We start from the raw sequence: 21,331 nt of genomic DNA, 5'->3' as shown, positions 1-21,331 counted from the left end.
CTTTGTAGAGGCAACAATGGTTCTTTTTTTACCTAACCTTTTTAATGGCCCAAAATTTGTATACAGATTTCATCAGATCTAAATTATATTTTGAACCTGCAAGTGTAGCATCCTTATCATAAGAGCCAAGTTCACTAAGTGCCTTACTTGGCCTTGTAAAATTCAGAAAAAATGAAATGTAAAAGATGAAGGTAACAAACAGTAATCAATTTCATAAATCCAGTGAAGAATACAAACTAGAAATGGAGGTGGGATCAGGTGCCAAAGAGAAGTAAGCACCCCTTATCGTGAGCCCTCTGTATTAATGAAGTAATCTGTTGACAAAATTGTTTAATTTTAGTGTACAATTCAATGTTGGTTGGACTTGAGACCACATAACTATTAGAAATAATTTTCTCCCTTCTCCATGTATTATTTCATAAAACATAACATTATTACTTTTCATGAATATTTTTCCTATTATGAAACAACATTTTTGTAAGGAGAAAAGCCTCCATTTTTTTTTATTTATTGATAGAACTGGTACTAACATTTATTGCACCTATTTTTATTTTTGGGATCAAGGATTGTGCTAAAAATATTGCTGAATGTACTTTTTTTCCCTGTCAAACATAAGAGCACTGCAATTTTACAAAGCCCACACTCCAATACGTAAAGTCTGAAAAAGGAACTTCTTTATGTGGAAATGAAAGCATGACGTCTAGGATTGAAGTTTGACCGAGAAAGACAACCGACTAATTTGTCCAGAGGCAGGGCCATTTTCTGATAATATGAACTTGGTTCTAAAGAGGCTAGAAAATGGAGAGATCTGTCTTACTACTACACCATGTGTGAGACTGCATTCTCCAAAATACATCTGTTACTCAAGGATTAAAGTGCTCAAAGGAATACTGGTAGCAAATGGCACTTGCTCAAAATGAGAGAATAACATTATAGTTATTTTTCTCTTTGTTCGTCAACAAAAAGAAGAAAAAGAGACTTGCTTCTTAGTTTCAGCATGAAATAATAAGGCTTATCTTTAAGAAACATGCTCGTATTTTCATGGGTAGAGGGTTGCATTTTTATTTATGTTGTGGATTTTATGTTATTGAAACAAATAATGCCTTAATTACAAGAGAGTGTTCTTCGTTTGCCATCCTGCGAAAGCTTAAAGCTATACGCAACATACCCACTGATAATTTTTCAAGATATTTTGAATTCAAAATTATTGAACCATCAGATGTTCATGGGCAAAAAACCAGCATGCATTACCAGGGGTTTTGAATAGATATCAAATGATGAAAATTCTTGTGTTATTCAAAAACAAATACACAAAAATTACTAAGCATATATTCAAGATGTTTTTTCCCCATCATAATTTGTTTTAGAAGTATATGTGGATTGTCTTTGTCATAAAAAAAATCCTTCTTGTAATATCTGAAGCCAATCGAAGAGCAGCATTAAGATTGGTTCAGTTTTCAATTTTTGTTTAAAGATCATTTAAGACCGTGAATTTAAGATTGCACAGAATATACATTACAACAACAACAACAAAATAAAAAAAAAAGAAAAAAACATAGATGAAAATTTTATTTTAGGCAGTTACAAGAAATTTGGATTTGAATTTACATGAGTTCTGTTATCAGTAAAACTCTAATTGGACAACACAGTATAAATCGTTGTAGCTGCATAGACCTAGAACCGTTTACCCAGTTGAATAGCTGGGCTAGGACTGTGGGTTATAAAAAGAAGGGGTAATTTGGTGAAAGAATTCATAGTTATAAACTTGTCTGGTAGTCTGTCCAGTGTCTATGAGCTTTCATATCACATAATCACTCCCCCCCCCCCCCCCCCCCCCCCCCGAAGCATAAAATTAATGTTTGCATTGTTTTATAGAGGCACATATGAACATTACGTATGAACAGTAGTACTTTTGTCTAAAAATGACGATGCCAAACTTTTTACGATTACATGTATCAGTGTGACCAATTGCTATAATCGTCATTATGAGTCATTCTTGATTAGTTAAAAAAACATTTTCAGCTTCTTTTCTGAGACTACTATTTTACCAATTTCCTCTTCCCAGGTTGAGACTAAGTTGCTCATACATTGGCAATGAGCCATATCTTTTTATATCTCCTTCTTTTCTGGAAATTCAGCTAATAAACTTTGGCTTGGTAATAACATGCAATGAAAATTGTAAAACTTAAGGACAGATGATACAAAAAAAAAATGGATGCCTGGATTGGTATATATTTTTTAACCTATTTTGGTTCTAAATGATTAGAATATTAAATTTCTAAAATATTAAGAAATTGGGAACTTTCTACGATGTTCACAAGTCCACCTTTTTGCAACTATCCTTATTAATCTATACAAATTTTTGTCACTTTAAATCCAATTATTGTGAAATTTTAAAAGAAAAATGAAAATCTATGCGGTTAAACTTATTCAATTTACTTATATAAACATGACTTTAGTTGTTATTTTCAAGATTTTTTATAAAAAATTGTTTTTATCATCTGTCCTTAATTGTCCACAGGGTTCAGGTTTCATGTCTTAGCTGGACTGAGTTCAAATATTGAATATATTTTATATTTTTTAAGTTCTGGGAATTTAGCAGATGAATCCTTTGCATATTAATATTAAAGTCTTAAACCAAAAATGTAAAATTCTGCTTGCCTCGTACACAGGATTTGGCCACCAGGATGGGCCCAAGTTGATTGCAGGTTGATAAATCCACGATAAACGTGTGACTATCAAAGCATATGGGTTTGTCTTTTTTTTTTTAACTTTTCCATTTTATTTATTTGTTAATAATATATTTTTCTTTTGCGTCGCACAAATTTATTGCAGAAATTTGCGTTAATGCACACCCTTCAATATATCAAAAGGAAACTTGACCAATTTACAGTCATTCTACAAAAACATGCCCAATTAAGCATTTTTTATGTTGCTCACAAATTTACCGTTGTAATTTAAAGCAATATGAGCTGCAACTTTTATATCGGAAATTTTTGTTGCAATTTTGTAAGTAACTATTTCAATGACAGAAAAAAGAACCTTTATACACTTTTCTTGTTTATATTTTCGATGGAAAAACCAATTTTAAGCTTTGATTTAAGCAAAATTACATTATTGTCGTCCTGTACAATATTGATTTGTTATATAATACTATACATTCCATTGTACAGAAATCTTTCTTTTGAAAAAATTTGATACTTAAATTCAGTCTAATTGATCATAAATGGTTTCAATTACGTACAGATTTATCATAACAGCACATTTTAACAGCAAAATAAAATTCTCAAAAATACAGCTCATATTGCTTTAACTATAAATTTAAAGATCGATTTCAACTCTAAGACTTAACATACACACATGGTTTTGTGAATATTTACCGATATGTGTGCAATTAAAGTTTTGATTTGAACATAATGTAATGTTTAAAAACGTAGTCCACTGCAAATCTTATAATGTCGCTTCATTTATTTACAATTTTCAGCCGTAAAAGCGTTCCGAATAGATTGCAATGAATGTTTAAAAAAAAATATCCTTCCTATATAAAAAGCAATCAAACCAATTCTTGCAAAGAAATGCATGGATCTTCTTTCATGCGAAATCATAGCATGTCGCTAAAAATCGATTAACTTCCGTAACGATTTTGTTTTAAATTTCACGCACAGAATGCAGATTTCAAAAAGAACTGAAACTTATCTGAAAAGTGACCACGGAACATAATATCATCGATTCTTTAAAAATTTAACTTCCGTAACGGTATGTCAGGAAAGGTTTTGCATTAAATGTATAAATTTCTTTATTAAATTGGGAGCGAAATGCTTCATACTTTCGTTTAATATCAGAAAACAAACTTTGATTTTAACTTTGCCGAGAATTTTAACTTTGATTGCTGGGAATAACTAGTAACTTCCGTAACGATTAACTTCCGTAAGGATGTTTTTCCCGAAATTTTAACTTAATTTCGGATTCATGCAAGAGTTCATGAATCATACTTTTTAGCATTTTATACTGAACACCAGAAATGTAAAATTGGTCAAATTCAGCTTTATTTTAAAATAATAAGACTTGATCAAACATTAACTTTTAACATTACCTTAAAATCAATGGTATATTGAAATTGTAAAAAGTTAACGATACCAGATTTGTGGACAATTTTTTTTCAAGTTCACTGATATGTCCTTTAGAGAATTATGATGTTCATTTTGCTATTTGAAACAATAATTCTTTTCATATGTTTTATATCCTGAATTGGTCCATTTATCGTAGAATGACTGTTTAATGGAATATAAATTGTTTTGTTTAATCATTTTCCCACTTACCTAATTATTATGAAAAAAAGTGAAGATAATAAACGGTGATCGATCTCAAAAAACCTACTTACTCTACAAATATGAGAATAGGACCCCGGATATTTCAGAGGTGGGATCAGGTGTTTAGGAGGAGTAACCATTCCTTGTAGACCGGTCACACCCGCCGTGAGCCTTATGTATTGATCAGGTAGACGGATCATTCCGTTGAATAAAAACAAAGGTCTAACTAGTGGTATGAAACACATAAACTAAAATATAACGCAGTCATGTTTTATAAATATGTTAACAAGGTCATTATGACGATCATAGAATTAAGGAATTGCTGATTTTAAACAAAGTTGTTGAAATCCCTTTAACATCAACTTATCTGTCAGTAGCCTGCCTCTGTTTAAAAGTCGATCGTGCCCAGGACATGTTCTTGAGTATCATATAAGATTGGAGATGTAAACACCATATGCAGGTGATAGCGGAATGTATCTACATAAACAAGCATTCCGTCAAAAATTAATGAAGCGGGATGAAATGCAAACTTGATCTATAACTAATGAAGGTAAAGCCACATACCAAAAATCAGCTCAATATCTACAAGCGTTTAGAAGAAAATTGCGGAAAACTCGTAAAAATTGAAAAGGCCGTAATTCCGTCAAAAATCAATGAAGCGGAGCGAAATGCAAACTTGATCTGTAACTCATCAAGATAAAATCAGCTCAATATCTGCAAGCGTTTAGGAAAAAAGTGCGGAAAACCAAGTGGGACAGAGGGACAGACAGACGGACGGACAGACTCAGAGGAACCCTATAGTCCCCTCCGGTTTCACCGGTAGGGGACTAATAAGGAAAGTTGACTACGGAAAGTCTGAAGTCATCTCGGTGTTGTTATTTTGCCCTTATCGTCTATAACTGTGCTAAAGAAATCCAGGATATTACCTAAATAACTATATCATAACAAAATATTTGTTGGGTAAAAGGTTAACTTGTGGTGATAGGTAAAGGGTTAACTTGTGGATTTTTAAAGAAATACGAAAGTCTGAAGATTTATTGTAAAAGTTGGATAACTTTTGAACTTAACATGTTCAGTTATCGATTTGAACGTACATTATTTATCCGTTAATTTTTTTTAAAAGTTTTTCCTTTTCCAACTTTGCCAGATTCAACCTAACAGTCAGTGTTAATGTGAATATTTTTTTTGAAAATGATTAAGACCAGAAATTCATTGTATTAAGAAAGCCAATAAATATATTTGTATGACTGTGTGTATATATTTTGGTGTTTCTGTGCTCATTGATTCTGAGCTAGATGAAATGTGATGGCCTATTGGTGATATATGTTTAATCATTTATTTAGAGCATTTGTTAGGATATGATTAAAGGAGGCTGAATGGTGGTGTCGATTTCCTGGACTGTTCAAACTTCCTGAAAAAGTTAAGTTCTGAACTAAAATGGGTAAATTTTGCACTAAATATTTTAGGTAGAACATTCTTTTCTTTAATTAATAATTTTTTAAGGCAAGAAATCAAAATTGGATGTGTATGGTAATTTGTTGACCACCCAGCCTCCTTATTTAATATTATCATAATCATAATACTTTCATCGTGGCTAAGTGAATTCATATTTTGGCGATGTCCATGAATTGGTGCCATTTTGCCGTTAAATGTCTTCAAATTATACATTTCATTCCAGTCGCCTTCCATAAATCACAGGTAAGCTTCTGGGACAAGGTTTGTTAAATAGACTTTTTTATTTTTCTGTCAAGACTACAGGTAAGTTTTTTAGATGGTGGGAGGGGGAGGGGGGAGACGTGGTAAGGGAATATAATTTAATTAATGCAAGATAAGAAAATATAATGTTACATTCAAAAAAGATATTTTTGCGAAAACCATAGAATAAAGTAGCTCTGGTATTTATATATCTTGTTCAATATGAAACGGTATTCTAAAAGACAAATGTTTCGACCTTTTTAAAGACCTAACTGGTCATGTGATTGTGTGGCAAATGGAAAGTTAGCCAAGATTTTTTTGAAAAGCCATGAAAAAGATTTAGAGTAGAAAAAAGATATTTGACTTCATTTAGTTGTTTGATTGTTTTTTTTTCATAGTGTGTCAGGGGCATAAATAGAAAGATGACGGACAAATTCAGTCAGCTGTTGTATTTCAGATTTGTTTAAATAGATTCGAAATAACACATTTTTGTACACTTTGTTTTAAGCCTCATGAAATTAAAAAAAATTACAAAAAACTTTCAAAAAAATAAAAATATATCAATTTAACATTGATTCTTTTGCCGATATATTTCCCATATTGATATGCCACTAAAAATCGGAAATAAATCTTCATTCTTGATGAGGTCGTACGACATCAGTAATTTATGAAAGATCAACGGTTTACTTGTGGGTTGTTCACAAGTTCCGAAGATTTACTGGGTATCACAGGTGCTTGACAAATTTTCTGGTGAAAGATATTCAGTTAAGTTTCGAGATGTATATTTGATCATATTTAAACTTTTTCAATTCTTTGATTTAACAAGATTCAGCGAAAAGATTAATTGTATGAATATGTAAAATTTACAAGATAAATAAATATGATAACAGTTTCAATGAATTTGTGCATATCTTCAAACTTTTTTTTCATGCACACTGGAACTGAGCTGTTACCTTTGTTCATATGCAATATAATTATTTCAGTGTTTTCCAAATGTCATGCAGAGCTAATGATGGAAGTATTGAATTGCAATTATTATCTTGAATTAAGACTGTTGGTTACTAGTTTATTTACATTCATCATATCTAAGGAAATATGAAGATAACGAACAGTATTCAAGCTTGAAGTCCATTTAAACTATACAAATCGGGAGAAGAGCAAAAACGGACCTTTAAAATCATCAGAGGCGGGATCAGGTGCCATGGAGTTTAGTGAATGCATGACGATATTCATGTATGCATTAAAGACGCATCTTCCCAAGTCGAGGGTTTCTTATCCACTCCGCTGTACAAATCATGGACTAAATGGGGTTAGAAATGCCCTCTCTGACTGGCTTCCTAAAAGTTTGCTTGAGCCAATCAAAACATTGTTTTATCTAACCTGAATCTAAATACACGACAGCTTTAGTCCGAAGAAAAATGTCTTTATCATCAAATAAAGTTAAAAGTTTTTGCCTTAGCTTTGAAGTTGAAGTTATGCTGAATTTATTATCTTTAAATATTTAATTCTCTTACTCTGGTTGGGCAGTAGCAGAGGATAACGGAGTACAAATTGTGTATTTTCACTAGATGGCGCGAAAGTAAACCCTATCAAAGTCAGTCTGTTCGGTCAAGGGCTTAAATGTGGATCAGAAACCCTTGACTTGAGAAGATGCAAAGACGGTGCACACGGCGATAAAATTTGAATTTGACCAAAAATAAGCACATTGAATGATTATGTAACTTAAAGCAATCAAGCTAGCTTTTTGCTAATTTACCCATTAAAAATCAAATTACACCACTGATTCCAGTTGCCTGAAGCATAAACCACAGGTGAGCCCCAGATCTTGAAAAAAATGTAATTTGTACATATAAAAAGAGAATATGATAAAAATTAATATTATGTTGCATTCGCATTTTTTTCTTCAAAGTTAACACAAAGTGGGACTTGATTAAACCAAATTTGGTCGTTCGTGTATGGGTATTGAAGAAAATTACTGAAATTTATACCTCTATATTTTCATGTATTTTGGGATACATTTACTTTGTAGATACCGAGAAAAAAGCGCCGCCTTCAAATTTAACCTCCCGTGCGATCTATTTAAAATGCATAAAAATGTCAAGTTTATCATGATTTGTATGTAATGTCTTTTTCATTATAGCATTTTACTTTGAACATTTTTCTCAATTTTTGCATTTGAATCTGCATGACTATTAAAGTACTGCATATAAACTTTCTTTTCAAAAAGGAAATGGGTGAACAAGGCGTACAGAATGCCTATAGCTTCAGAAATATAAAAATGATACTCAATTTTTGAATTTCGTACTTTGAGTAGAGTTCTCATTATTGAAATTTATGAAATTATGATAAGCAAAACTTTTCTGGGGAAAAAAATCTCGGCAAAAATTATTCTAATATATAAAACGTGATAAGAAATCTAATATATAAAACGTGATATTCGTAGGGTTTGAACCCTAGTAATGAAAATCCTGAGTATCATTTTTCTTTGAGGCTAACGCGCTAAACACTACGCTACACAGCTCCTGATGAGTAGTGGCATTTAAATCATGTTTGTGATATGACCCTTGACTAAATTGACTTCAGGTATTTCTCGGAAATATGCGAATGTTGTGTCATTAAAGTGTATTTTTAAGGTATAATGGGTCTGTGCTCCATGTTATTGTTAACCAAAAAATGTATATTTTTACGCAACTTTGAGGATAAACTTTCAAAAAAATGGAGGAAGACCCACTCATACCGAAAAAATTGTATAAGAAAATGGTCCTTTGTCTTCTTTAGTGTGTGTATGTTATTTCATAGGCAAATAATTTCAATCTTCGTGAGGTTTTTGCAAATTTTGGAGATTTTACATTAAGTATACTTTCTCGAAAGTTCAATGAAACGATACAGATTTGGAGCAGAGCAAACACGGACCTCAATTTAGAGGTGGGATCAGGTGCCATGGAGGAGTGAGCATCCCCTGCCGACCGGTCACACCCGCCGTGTGCTCCTTGTCATGATCGGGGGGGGGGGGGACCAAAAAAACCCGCAAAAATCCGTAGTTCAGTGTATAAATAATGGCCTAACAATTAGTATGAAAAACGTCAGCATATGACTCAATGATAGGTTGTATGTGCTGACAAGGTCATTGTATCGATCGTAAAACTTGCGAAATGATGACTTCAAATGAGACTGTTGATATCCTTGTTTCATCAACTTGTTTGTCAATAGCTTGTATCTGTTAGATGAAATATCAAAGAAAATTTTGTTATAATTGAGATTTAATTCACCTTCATGTTTGTAGCACTATAGGCATTTCGCTGGCTTTGTTCGCCCATCTTCTTTGTAACATTGATTTATGAGTAACTTAAAAACCACAAGTTTCTTGTATTGGAAACATAGGAGCTGATGACGAAAGCAATAGAACTAGTCTATTATATGTTGCCCAAGTTGTGTCTTGTGTACAAAAGAAGTGAATCTAAACCACGAGTTGTGACCTTTTTAGTTGATCGCATTTATGAATGTAATTTAATGTTTTATTTTTTACCAAACAGATGATTGTGTTACGAATGGAAGATTCATCTCAAATTTTACACTTAGTAGAGGAAATTTTATGTAGTTTTAATTTGGATTGCATTTAGTTTCGTATAAAAAAAAAAAAAAAGAAAGGGGGTGAATACATGTTTGACGTGTTCAAAAACAACCAATTCAGGACTGTATAGTTTTCAAAAAATAGCAGGTTTCATTTTTTTTCTGATGCCGAGGAATAAAAATTTATTTTCTTGTAGGGGAGGTTCAATTAAAAGGGGGGGGGGACTGCATAGTTTCTTTTACGAACTATGCCTAACAGTTTCTGTTGTTTTAAATTCTGTAATTTGTACAAAAGCAACCACATGTAATTGCAATTTAAGAATACATGTAATAACATTATAAATGATTGTCATATCTTTCATTTCAGCTATATATTGATGCCACTCACAACGAAAAATTTGTCCTGGTGTGACGTTATTCAGTTTTGCTCATAAGCGTACGAAACGTCACAGTAATTGTTCTGCATTCAAGAATTATAACCCTCTTGACACAACGCAATTCAGTACTCTGCATTTCGAAAAAGAGTTGGCTCAAACAATAAAAAAATATTACTGGAAAAATTTAACAACAAAAAAGGCTTTCAAAACTGGCCTTGAGAAATAAATTTTATTGTGTATGGCTAAGATAATAAAGATATTGCCAACTCGGTGTAAAAAGTAAATCAAAGATTTGTAAAGATTTTTTTATTTGCATACGAAACAGGAAAAGTATTCTGGAATAAATTTAAAGCCAAGCCGATGTTCATTAAATTGAGTGATATACACTGTATGACGGAAAATTAGAAAACAGCAGACCTGTCCACTCTCCTAATCTACCTGTAATTTTTAGGATTTTGTCCACCTGCATATGCTCTACGTTTTAAATATCTAATCTCTCTATTTCCATATTTTCACAGTTTTCGGTTTTAAAATTGATTAAAGATTGATTATAAGTTGTGTATGTCCCATTCGAGGAGTTTTCGCTCGTGTAGAGACGTCACCTTATACCGGTAAGGGGGTTCAAATTTAGACCTTTACTCAGAACTCAAGGCCTTGAACAATGCGGGATATAATATTCAGACGTGTCCTATGCTAGTAAAGCGACGAATAATTTGTTTCAATTTTCTTTGGTGAAAAACTGAAAATTGAAGATTTTATGCATGAATGTCAAATCTTGCGAACAAAATTGCAGAATGCTACTGATGACAGTTTGGAGAAGGCAGGTCTGAAATTGGATTTGACAAATTCAAACTACATACATGTACTCGTATATTTTAAAATATCAATTAATATCAATTGTTTATATTGTTTGGATTCAATCATATTTATTTAAAAATCCTTTTTTTATCCTTCGCTTTCGCTAAAATAGGATGATGTTAATTTGAATCTGTCCGCTCGTCTGTCTCATCCTGTTCTATGTTTAACACTAATTTCTAAAAAAAAAAAAAAAAAAAAAAAGTTCTATGACTTAAAGAAATTCTCTATTTTTGAGTTCTTAACAAGTGGGAAAGGTCAAGAACACGATTTTATTTATAGAAAATCAAATGGTTCTTAGATGATAATTTGTAATTTGAGAAAATCTGAGAGCTTTTTCAGCAAAATAAAAGAGATGGGTGAACAAAGCGTGCAGAATGCCTATAGCTTCAAAAATATAAAAATAATATTCATTTTTGAATTTAGTATTTAAAGTTATTTTCTCATAATTGAAAATTATGAAATTATGATAAATACTGTAAAACTTTTCTGTGGGGAAATTTCTCGGCAAAAATTATTCTGTTTAAAAAAAAAAATCGGTATTTGTGGGGCTCGAACCCTAGCAATAAAAATTCTGAATATCATTTTCCTTTGAGACTAACGTGCTAACCACTACAGCTCCTGTTGAATATTGGCATTTAAATCATGTTTGTGATATAACCCTTGACTAAATGGACTTAAGTTTTTCTCGGAAAGATGCGAATGTTTCGACTTAAAAGTGCATTTTTAAGGTAAAGTGGGTCTTTGCTCCATGTTCTTGTTAACCAAAAAATGTATATTTTTACGCAAACTTTGAGGATAAACTTTCTCAAAAATGGACCCACTCATGTAAAAAGAAATGTATTATAGCATGAGAAAATGGTCGTTTTTCCCTCTTTAGTGTGTGTATACTATTTCATTGGCAAATAATTTCAATCTTTGTGAGATTTTTGCAAAATTTGGAGATTTTACATAAAATATACTTTAATATTAGATGAAATATCAAAGAAAATTTATTATAATTGAGATTTAATTTCTCGTCTTCATGTTTGTAGCACTTTAGGCACTGTGCTCGCCTTGTTCGCCCATCTTCTTTATATCATATGTCCCTATGAATTCTCTGTATTAAGCTTCTTTTTAAAAAAAAAAAATACAATAAAAGTATACAAAAATCTAGATAAATACAATTTACACCTAAGTGGGTTTTTTTTTTTTTGGGGGGGGGGGGGGAGGGGGGGTTGCAACGTTTGATTAAATTATTTAGCATTAAACTGTTCTTTAGAATTTATTGAAAGCGATGTCCTTGTTTTGACGGAACATCTTGTAGGAAATTCGTATCAGGAACATTTTTGATAAAGAGGGTGTTGCATAATCTCGCAATTATTCCCTAAATCGAGAAGGACATTTAAATGCGCACGACCCATGAAGAGTTATCTCTAAATATTGATAATGCTACGTAGATGACTTTATTTATACGGCGGGTATATGTATGGCCAGCTTGTTATAACAAAACATTTCACATTTTACGTTTATTTCATGCATAATTTTTCCTATCTTGTTGATTTATCCGACTTAAAAATAAAAGGGTCCAGTAATCACGCTGCTAATGCAATATCCAAAAAATTCCATTGAGTCATTTCAATTTAGTTGTTTCAAGTCAAATTTGAGCCACTAATTAACAGAACAATAATGAAACGAAATGAGTATGAAAAAAAATAAATCATTTGAAATGATAGTACTTTATTTTTTAAGACATCGCCACTACATAATAACATAAAATGTATGTCTTATTAGTTTTAGATCACAATATCAAGGAAAACAATTTAATTCTGCATGCATTTAAAATATTACCCATTAACTTTCTGACATTCTCTCCCTCTCTTTTTCTCTCTCAAGAGAGATGTTACATTGTACTTCCAATATTTAAGAAAAAAATATGTGTATACCAGTCATTCCTGGATTCGAACCCATTCTCAGGTAAATGAATCTTTGCATAAAGTCCACTCGCTTTACCACTAGACCAGCTCCGACACTGAAGTATCAAGTGCTATTTTATGTGCACATTTTGCATTTCGGATGAATAATAATTTTTATTCGATTTTTGTGATTTTTCAAAAATATGCCTGTTTGAAACAAAAATCGGAAATGGCAGTTTTGAAGAAAAATCCTGTCTCTTTATGCGTATATCAAATTCATTCTGTTTCAAGGAGGCAATTTTACAGAACAATGGGGATTCCCTATTTGAAAAACAGAAAACTTGACTTATTTTGCTATGTGACTAATTTACACTTCATTTAATGGCAAATTGGTAGTCGATATGCAGTTTCTAAATATTATTCTACATTGTGCTGTATATACTATTGTACCTGAAAAAAATTAAGACCGTTTTCCGTTACTTAATTTTTTTCTTTTAAACTGCTACAACTTTAGGGAAAATAACAATAGAACTGCAACACCCTCTTTAAAGAAGAGGTTCAGATAACATGAATGTTAAGAAATACTCTGGTAAATAAGAAACAGTTCAAGACCCACTAAATATATTGTTTGATATTTTGATATTTTTCAGCCCAGACGTCTGAAGTTCAATAGAAGTGATTTTTTTAACACACTACAGAAGCACTTGAGCATATTATATGTTCAGTCGTTCTGCGCAAGTTTAAGGCACTATATGTGTTTTAAAATTTCAGCCACCTCCACTTGGGAAATTAGAGCTTCGGGGATGTTTTAAAGATAAAAAAAAATACTGATTTATTGAAATATCAAAGAATTTGCAAATTTTTGACAGTTACATATTGATGGAATCAAGTCTTCATACACCGAGACTGCATATATGCCGTGATCGTGAGACCTTGGACCAATAATCCTTCTTAGTTGATGCATTTTAGAGAGGGTGTTTTGCAATCCATAAATAGATCTTGATGACTTAATTCAGTTTAAAATTTTATTAGTTTAGATATGCAGATCATGTCCAGATTATATCTTGCATACTATGAAGCATAGGACTATTAAACCTAGTTTATGCATCAGTTGTATTTGGAAAGTGTCTTGACCCACAAGTAGGTCAAAGTCGGTCGTTTTGGAAAGATCGAAGATAATGGACAGTGATAGGAATTTATAAAATTTATAAAATGAAGACCATTTCAATCCTGTTCTTCTGATGAAATTTATGCTTCACCTCTTTTTATTACTTGCTTAGTTTATAAACAGTTTCTTCGATGCAACTGAGGAATCAGTTGTTCAGATAAAGGACTGCAGTGATAAGAACGCACCAAGTACCCCAGTCTTAAAATAGATGGGTTTTGTTCTTGCAATAGACTTACCTGGAGTGTTTATAATTTTGATATTCTAGTTAATTAAAAATGCATCATTTTGAACTAATTTTATTCGAGACCTTGTCGCAAATATACAAGTAGATTACTTGGGGGGGGGGGGGGGGTATACAAGTAGACTGTTTTAGGTGTGCTTAAGATTTACAGTAGTGAGCTTAAAACTGGAAGTCGTTCCGCCTCTCCACGAACTACAATTTTACCATGTACCATGCACCCAAGAAAAAAGAAAAGTTTGGTCAATTTAAACCCTCTCTCTCTCCCTATCGTAGAACTTGTCATATTTGTAATAAAATGAATTAAAAAGTTTATAGTTTTAATATTGTATCACTGGTACCTGTGCTTTCATCACATTGAATGTCAGTGTTTGTGCTACATTGCAGCTCCAGAATAAGTTTTGATCTTGTACATATTTTTTTGTACATGTTCATGTATCTGATAGTAATTACTACAACTTGAGAAGGAGATGATGCACATTTTACTTATAATTACACAATCAAGAATGACACTGTGGATTGCTTTTCTACTCACTGAAAGTAAGTAATTATCTATCAACATTAAATATTTACAATTTGTCCGTTGTATAAGTGTGAAGTCTTATTTTAAAAAAAATTGAAGTGTGTATTTCCATAACGTTTTCTTTATAACTCCTTGGATGAGAAATGCATTCGATGTTTGTAAAATCTTCTCCGTCTGTTTTACAAGCTACATGTAATTGTTTACAATATAACTATCACAAAGGCGATATTTTTTCTAAATATTTTTGAATTTCTTGCCTTGAAACATTACAAAAGCATTGTATACGATTTTCAGTGGCGAGTGTTAGGTTTTGGTCCGATTACAAGTCGACTATACACTAACACACATGGTTATTTTGACGAATTGTTTTGTTATGAACATTACTGAAAATTAAAATCCCCAGGAAATTCTTAGAAAAAGCCTCTTCTACAATTTTGGTCCGATTTAAAATTAATAGAAAATTTCAACGAACGTTTTTATGAAGTTTTAAAAAAAATTCTACAATATTCTTTCTAAATGCTACTCCTTCTACCTATACAGTTTTAATGTGGTCTTATTGAGACTTGTTACACAAGCTGGCTACACTAAGAAAATAAAATCTTAAAAAATATTTTGATGAACGATGTTGAGAAACCCAGCTGCTTCAAGTTCAAGCATTCCTTCTGTGATGTACATAGGAAACAAGATCCATACCGTGTCATTTAGTGTAACACAAGGCAATGCTACAATATGTTATTGATGTGCACTATAATCATGGTTCTTCGAAAAATACTGCTAGATCATGTCTGAAAAAATTACGACGAACTGTGCGACATTATGTAATAATTTTTAAAAGCTATTCTAGAAATGCACATGGTGGCCGGTATGTAAAGAAATCTTGCTGTAGAGGATTTCAAACGATTTATTTGTTAAAATTTAAGTAAAACAGGAAAAAGTCGACAGGAGTTAAAAAATCTAATGTTTAGGTATTGATCCTTGCACTTTCAGCTCACCTGTGCTGAAATCTAAAGTGAGCTTTCCTAATCATCTGGCGTCTGTCTGTAAACTTTTCACCATTTTTGACTAATCAAAAATCTCTGGGCCAATTTTTGCCAAAATCAGGGAAAAAACATCCTTGGGTGAATGGAATTCTTAATTATTCAAATGAATGGTAAAACCCCCTTCTAAGGGGAGAAATCAAGAAAAAGCAAGAATAGGGTGGATCCATTAAAAAAAGGTCTTAAGAACCACAGGGTTAGAAAAGGTAACTAATGTGGAAGCTTTCTAAAATAGTGTAGATTCTAAATTGTTCAAATCTAGGGAAGGCCCATAATACGAAATTAAAAAGTTTTACTCTGAAATACATAGGGAAAAAGAACCACTGGGCCAGAATAGATGAAACTTACGTAAAAGCTTTCAGACAATTTCAGATTCTAAATATTTCAAATTATGGCTGCCGGGGGTTGGGTAGGGTATAAAGAAAAGATATTCAAAATTCTTCAAAAGAATCATTCGAGCAGAAACGGTGAAATGTTAATGAAAGCATCCTGATGTATAGTGTTGATTCTAAGTTGTTCAAATCATGCCCCGGGAATAGGATCGGGCCACAATAAGAGAACAAAGTTTTTACTTTAGACTGTGAAAGAAAATAATTAAAGTCAACTCCCCCCCCCCCCCCCAAAAAAAAAAAAAAACATTAATCATAAAATCATTTGCAAATATTTCCAAGTTGTTTTGAATCTTTTTTTTTTTTTCTTAAAATTTCTGACCCCTGGGTGAGAGTTGGCTAAAATCAGAATAAAATTTTACACTACACATGTATACAAAAAATCTTAATAACTGCAAGGCCATGTAAGTCATTGATATTTAAGCAGTACCATGTTGTGTGGATTTAGAAACCCCTTACAGTCAGGGTGGGGCAGAGTGAGGGAGGGCCATAATACGAGTCACAATTTTTCATTGGAATAAAATTCTTTTTAAAAAGTGATGGAAGAACAGTAGTGCTTTAACTGAGGGGAGCGTTGTGGCTCATGTGTCTCTTGTTTGAATTAGTGTAGTATTGGATTTCCCAAATTAAGATAACCGAGATCATTTTGAGGGAATTTTTTCTTGTATTATTCAGAATCAATATTAGATGACAAACTCAACAGTAGTAATGTTGAGAAAAGTCATATAGAAGGATCTGGAAATGTTAAGAAAAAGTGTCTGTCGGGAACAATAATAATATATGCATGTCATTTCAAATGACACTAGTAATTGAGACCTATGAATTCTAATGGATAGATCTAGAGAACGAGAAAATCCAGATTGAATACTGTACCAAACCGAAATTTATTTCCTGGTATATGTAATGTCATTATTAAATGTCATTATCTTTTTTTTTTTGAATAGCTTGTGATTCAGCGTTAATGTAATGCCCCATTGTTTTTGTCATTAACAGGATCCAGTCTATGGCGGGTGAGCAGAGTAGAGCAATTTTGATCAGAGGAATCAATCAAAGGCAATCAGAACTGATGCTGAAGATCTAAATCCTATTAAGGAAGTTAAAAAAGTAAGTTTTAGGCCTCTCCTTAACTAGAAAATCATTTGATTTGAGGGACATAAGTTTCAAAAGTTTAGGTGCTAAATTAACAATGAATTTCCATATAAGCTACTCAGAAAAAAGGGGTATAATGGAATATATTGAAAAATATCCCATTTTTGTATGTAATGAAGACCATTTCTTGAATTTGAAAACACTCACAAATCTTGTAGGTTAATTATGATTTTATAAAACTATTTTTGTATCTTTGTTTGTGGTCTTTAGATATTTATTAAAAAACATCTCAGGATTGGCTTCCAGACAGTCGGCAGTTCCACCAAGTCACCTAAAAGGATGAAAAAAAGCAATAAAAATGAAATGGAAAACAAAAACAAAATCAAGTAAGTGTTAGAGTAAATTGTGTGCTTGACTTTTCAAGTCGAATTCTCCGATGAACTCAATGTACATCTATTTTTATTTGTAGCATGGACAATATGTGGCGGTTGTCAGAACAAATACAAGTGATGATGTGAAGTGATGAAACATTTCTTAAGAAATTATTGTCAGTAATTTCGTGTTTAATCGTCTTGGAAAATGCAATTGATGAAAAATAAATGATATTGAAATGAAATGGAATCATTATATTAAGCAGATTTTCTTGAATGAAAAGATGGTTGATTGTTGAGTGGAAAGCCATGTTTATTGATAATGGTTATTTCAAAATGAAACATAAAGTACTTTATTGACATTTTTGTAATCTTCGTAGACCAGGTCTTTCAATAAACTGTTGGAATTTCGATGGGCACTAATTTTTTCCTTTATTAGCTGACCTTTATATTTCCCCGAAGCAGGATTTATTCAAAAACTTACATGAGAAGAAGAAAACACTTGCTTTGGCCTTCAACTCGACATTGAGATATATCGACTACGTTTTACCAGTAAACAGTTGTTACTCCCCTTGATACAATGATGAGCATTGAAGTGGTAAAATTTTTCGTTCGAGTGGAACGTTTTAGTTTCCGTCTTTTTTCGAAGGTCAGTTGACACATGAGTTAATGACGCCCATTTCTTTAGAAAGGAGAAAGCAATATCCGTTTCGGTGTTTTAAGACACCCACTCTCTGTGACTAGCAAAATAAGTTTTGCTGAAATGGAGATATTATGAAGTTATAGGAAAGAGAGTTTAGAGACTCACTGCTTCTGTATAAAACTCGCATATTGCAACGAATACGTTTGTACAAAATTATGAATTTGTCATGTTAAATGAAGTAATTGCAATACATGTGTTGGTCGAACACGTGCTTACTTTGTGTTTGTGTAAACTGCCAGTCTGTTTGTTCCAGGGGTATTTGAATGAACCATTTGGCCCTTTTCTTCCTTTCTGAAAAAAATGAGCATGTTATTATGTGACGATCCGCGTTCAGAGGAAAGCTCAAAACGTTCCATTCAAACGGAAAGTTTTACTACTTCAATATGAACCATTGCATGTCGACTCCATATAGCCCAGTGAACTTGAAATAAAAGACAGAGTCTTCCACATCTGTTTCATAATTGGATGCTGTACTGACTGTGGACAATAAGGGCCAACTAACAATACAGTTGTATGACAAACGAGATGACTTCAGCTTTTCCATCATCAAATTTTCTTATTTATGTAGTAATATTCGGGTATCACTTACATATGGTGTGTACGTCTTTCAACTAATTCGATATTCAAGAACATGCTCCGCGTAGTATCAGTTTTTAAATTGAAGCTGGCTACTGACAGATACCTTGATGTTTCAGGGATTTCAACAACTTCGTTTAAAGTCAACATTTCATAAATTCTAAAGTAGTTGAAATGACCTTGATAACAAATAACCTATCATTCGGTTGTATTTTGGCAGACTTGTTTCATTTCAATTGTTAGTCCTTTGTTTTTTTATACTAAAGGGGATGGGCGAACATAGCGTGCAGAAAGCCTATAGCTTCAGAAATATAAAAATCATGTTCAATTTGTGAATTTAATATTTAGAGTAAAGTTCTCATTATTGAAATTTATGTAATTGTGATAAACAAAACTTTTCTGAGGACAATTTTCTCGGCAAAATTTATTCTTTTATTAAAAAAATTAATGTGGTATTCGTGGGGTTCGAACTCTAGCAATAAAAATCCTGAAAATCATTTTCTTTCGAGACTAGCACGCTAACCACTAGGCTACACAAGTCCTGACGAACAGTTGCATTTAAATCATGTTTATGATATGACCCTTGACTTCAAGTATTTCTCGAAAAGATGCGAATGTTGCTCCATATTTTTGGTAAGCAAAAAATGTATATTTTTATGCAAACTTTGAGGATTAACTTTCAAAAAGGTGGAGCGAAGACCCACTCATATCGAAAATAGTGTTATAGTATGCGAAAATAACTCTTTTTGCCCGCTTTAGTTGTGTGTCTAATATTTCACAGGCAAATAATTTCAAACTTTGAGGGATTTTTGCAAATTGTAGAGATTTTACATAAAGTATATTTTAATGTTAGGCGAAATATCAAGGAAAATTTTGATATAATTGAAATTTAATTTTTCATCTTCATGTTTGTCACACTGTAGGCTTATCGCTCGTCATGTTCACCCATCTCCTTTGACCATGGAATGATCAATACATAGGGCTCATGGCGAATGTGACCGGTCAACAGGGAATGCTTACTCTTCTTAGGCACCTGATCCCACCCCTGGAATTTCCGGGAAACCGTGTCTTATGCCCTGTTCATATAAATATTGTTCATAGATTTTTTTTTAGATCGATTACTGTTCATTATCTTCACTTTTTTGATTGCAAGTCATCATCAGTGAAATATGGAAATAACGAACAGCAATCAAAGCTCAAAAATCCATTGAAACAATACAGTTTAAAAGCAGAGCGAACACGGACCTCAAAAACATTAGAGGTGGGTTCAGGTGCCATGGAGGAGAAAGCCACCCCTGCGGAAAACTCCGCCGACAATTCAGTTTGTATTTTAAATAATGGTCTGACAATTTGTATGAAAAACGTCAGCATTTGCCTTAGTGATAGATTGTATTTGTTGACAAGGTCAATTGTATCGACAATAGAATTTGCGAAATATTGTCTTTAAACGAGACTGTTAGTATTCTTGTTTCATCAACTTTGCTTTGTTTTAGAAATTGTTCGCACGTAGAGTATGCTCTTGCGTACCGAATCAAATGAGAAATATACATGCAGATGGTATAAGGGTATACTGCTATATGAATAAGGGAAATTGACTGTGGAAAAGTTAAGTCATCACGTTTATAAAGTTTTGTTAGATTACCATTAACTTCTTTTTTGTTGTTAGGTTACCAATTAACTTCTTTTCTTAGTAAAATATGAAACAGATGAGTCATCTGAAGTCTTGTAACAGAAAAAGTATCGGTATAAAAGTTAGAAAAATAAGTGAGAAGAACAATTATATGATAGGAAGAATGTATTAAAAAATAAAGAATGAGCGGACCGTTGTTTATTCAGCTAATTCAATATTTTAACTAACAATCAACATTTATTTTAAGTTCAAATTATTGTTCCTCTTGATGTTTTAAATTTATTTGAAGTTTTGAGCCTGTCAGTAGATTCTCCGTGACCTTTCAATTACATCTACCATTCAGTCGACTTTTTATTATATAATAAAATAAATAATAAGCTTTTTTAACTTAGTTATTTTATTTCACTTTTCCCCATTACAGTAGTACTTGTATTAAACTTTTCTATATTCGAACAAAAAAATTGAATAACTGTGACCCTGAAAAAATTTCGCAACAAAACCTTGCTACGGACGAACTGGTTTATAAATACTAAAAAACCTGTAGAAATCGATTTAAGGCACTTAGATGACCTCTTATCAAGGAGCTTAGTGATGTATATATATCTAGTATACATCTTGTATATTCTTTGTTAATTTCGCAGAGTTTGGGGCAGATCGACTTATTAATTTACACGCCCCTATCTGGATAATGACAATTATCGTCGACGGACATTCGCTTTTTTTTTTTAAAGAAATGAATCGAGAAAAATCTTCAACTTAGTGATTTTCAACATCGATCACCTGAATCACGTGGTTTAGAGATAACAAATCGTGGTCAAATAAAGAAAACATCAGGTTCCCATGCATGTTTCTAAATGTAAATGATCAAAAGTTGTTTATTTATATCGGACATATATCAAAGTGAT

General features: G+C 32.3%; 1 long non-coding RNA gene across 1 annotated transcript; it reads left to right on the top strand.

Annotated features, from left to right (window-relative positions):
* The first annotated feature begins 14,230 nt into the window (after positions 1 to 14,230).
* LOC133186071 (uncharacterized) lies at positions 14,231 to 17,930 on the top strand. The gene is made up of 3 exons (XR_009720996.1): positions 14,231 to 17,161; positions 17,417 to 17,532; positions 17,616 to 17,930. It is a non-coding gene; the product is annotated as an uncharacterized LOC133186071 (long non-coding RNA).
* Positions 17,931 to 21,331: the final 3,401 nt, after the last annotated feature.

The sequence above is a fragment of the Saccostrea echinata genome, unplaced genomic scaffold (genome assembly GCF_033153115.1).
Source record: "Saccostrea echinata isolate AGI-Se365-2 ecotype Australia unplaced genomic scaffold, CSIRO_AGI_Sech_v1 ptg000012l, whole genome shotgun sequence".
NCBI classification, from domain to species: Eukaryota; Metazoa; Mollusca; class Bivalvia; order Ostreida; family Ostreidae; genus Saccostrea; species Saccostrea echinata.
Note: the sequence above shows the minus strand (reverse complement) of the source record. Positions and strands in the feature narration are given on the sequence as shown.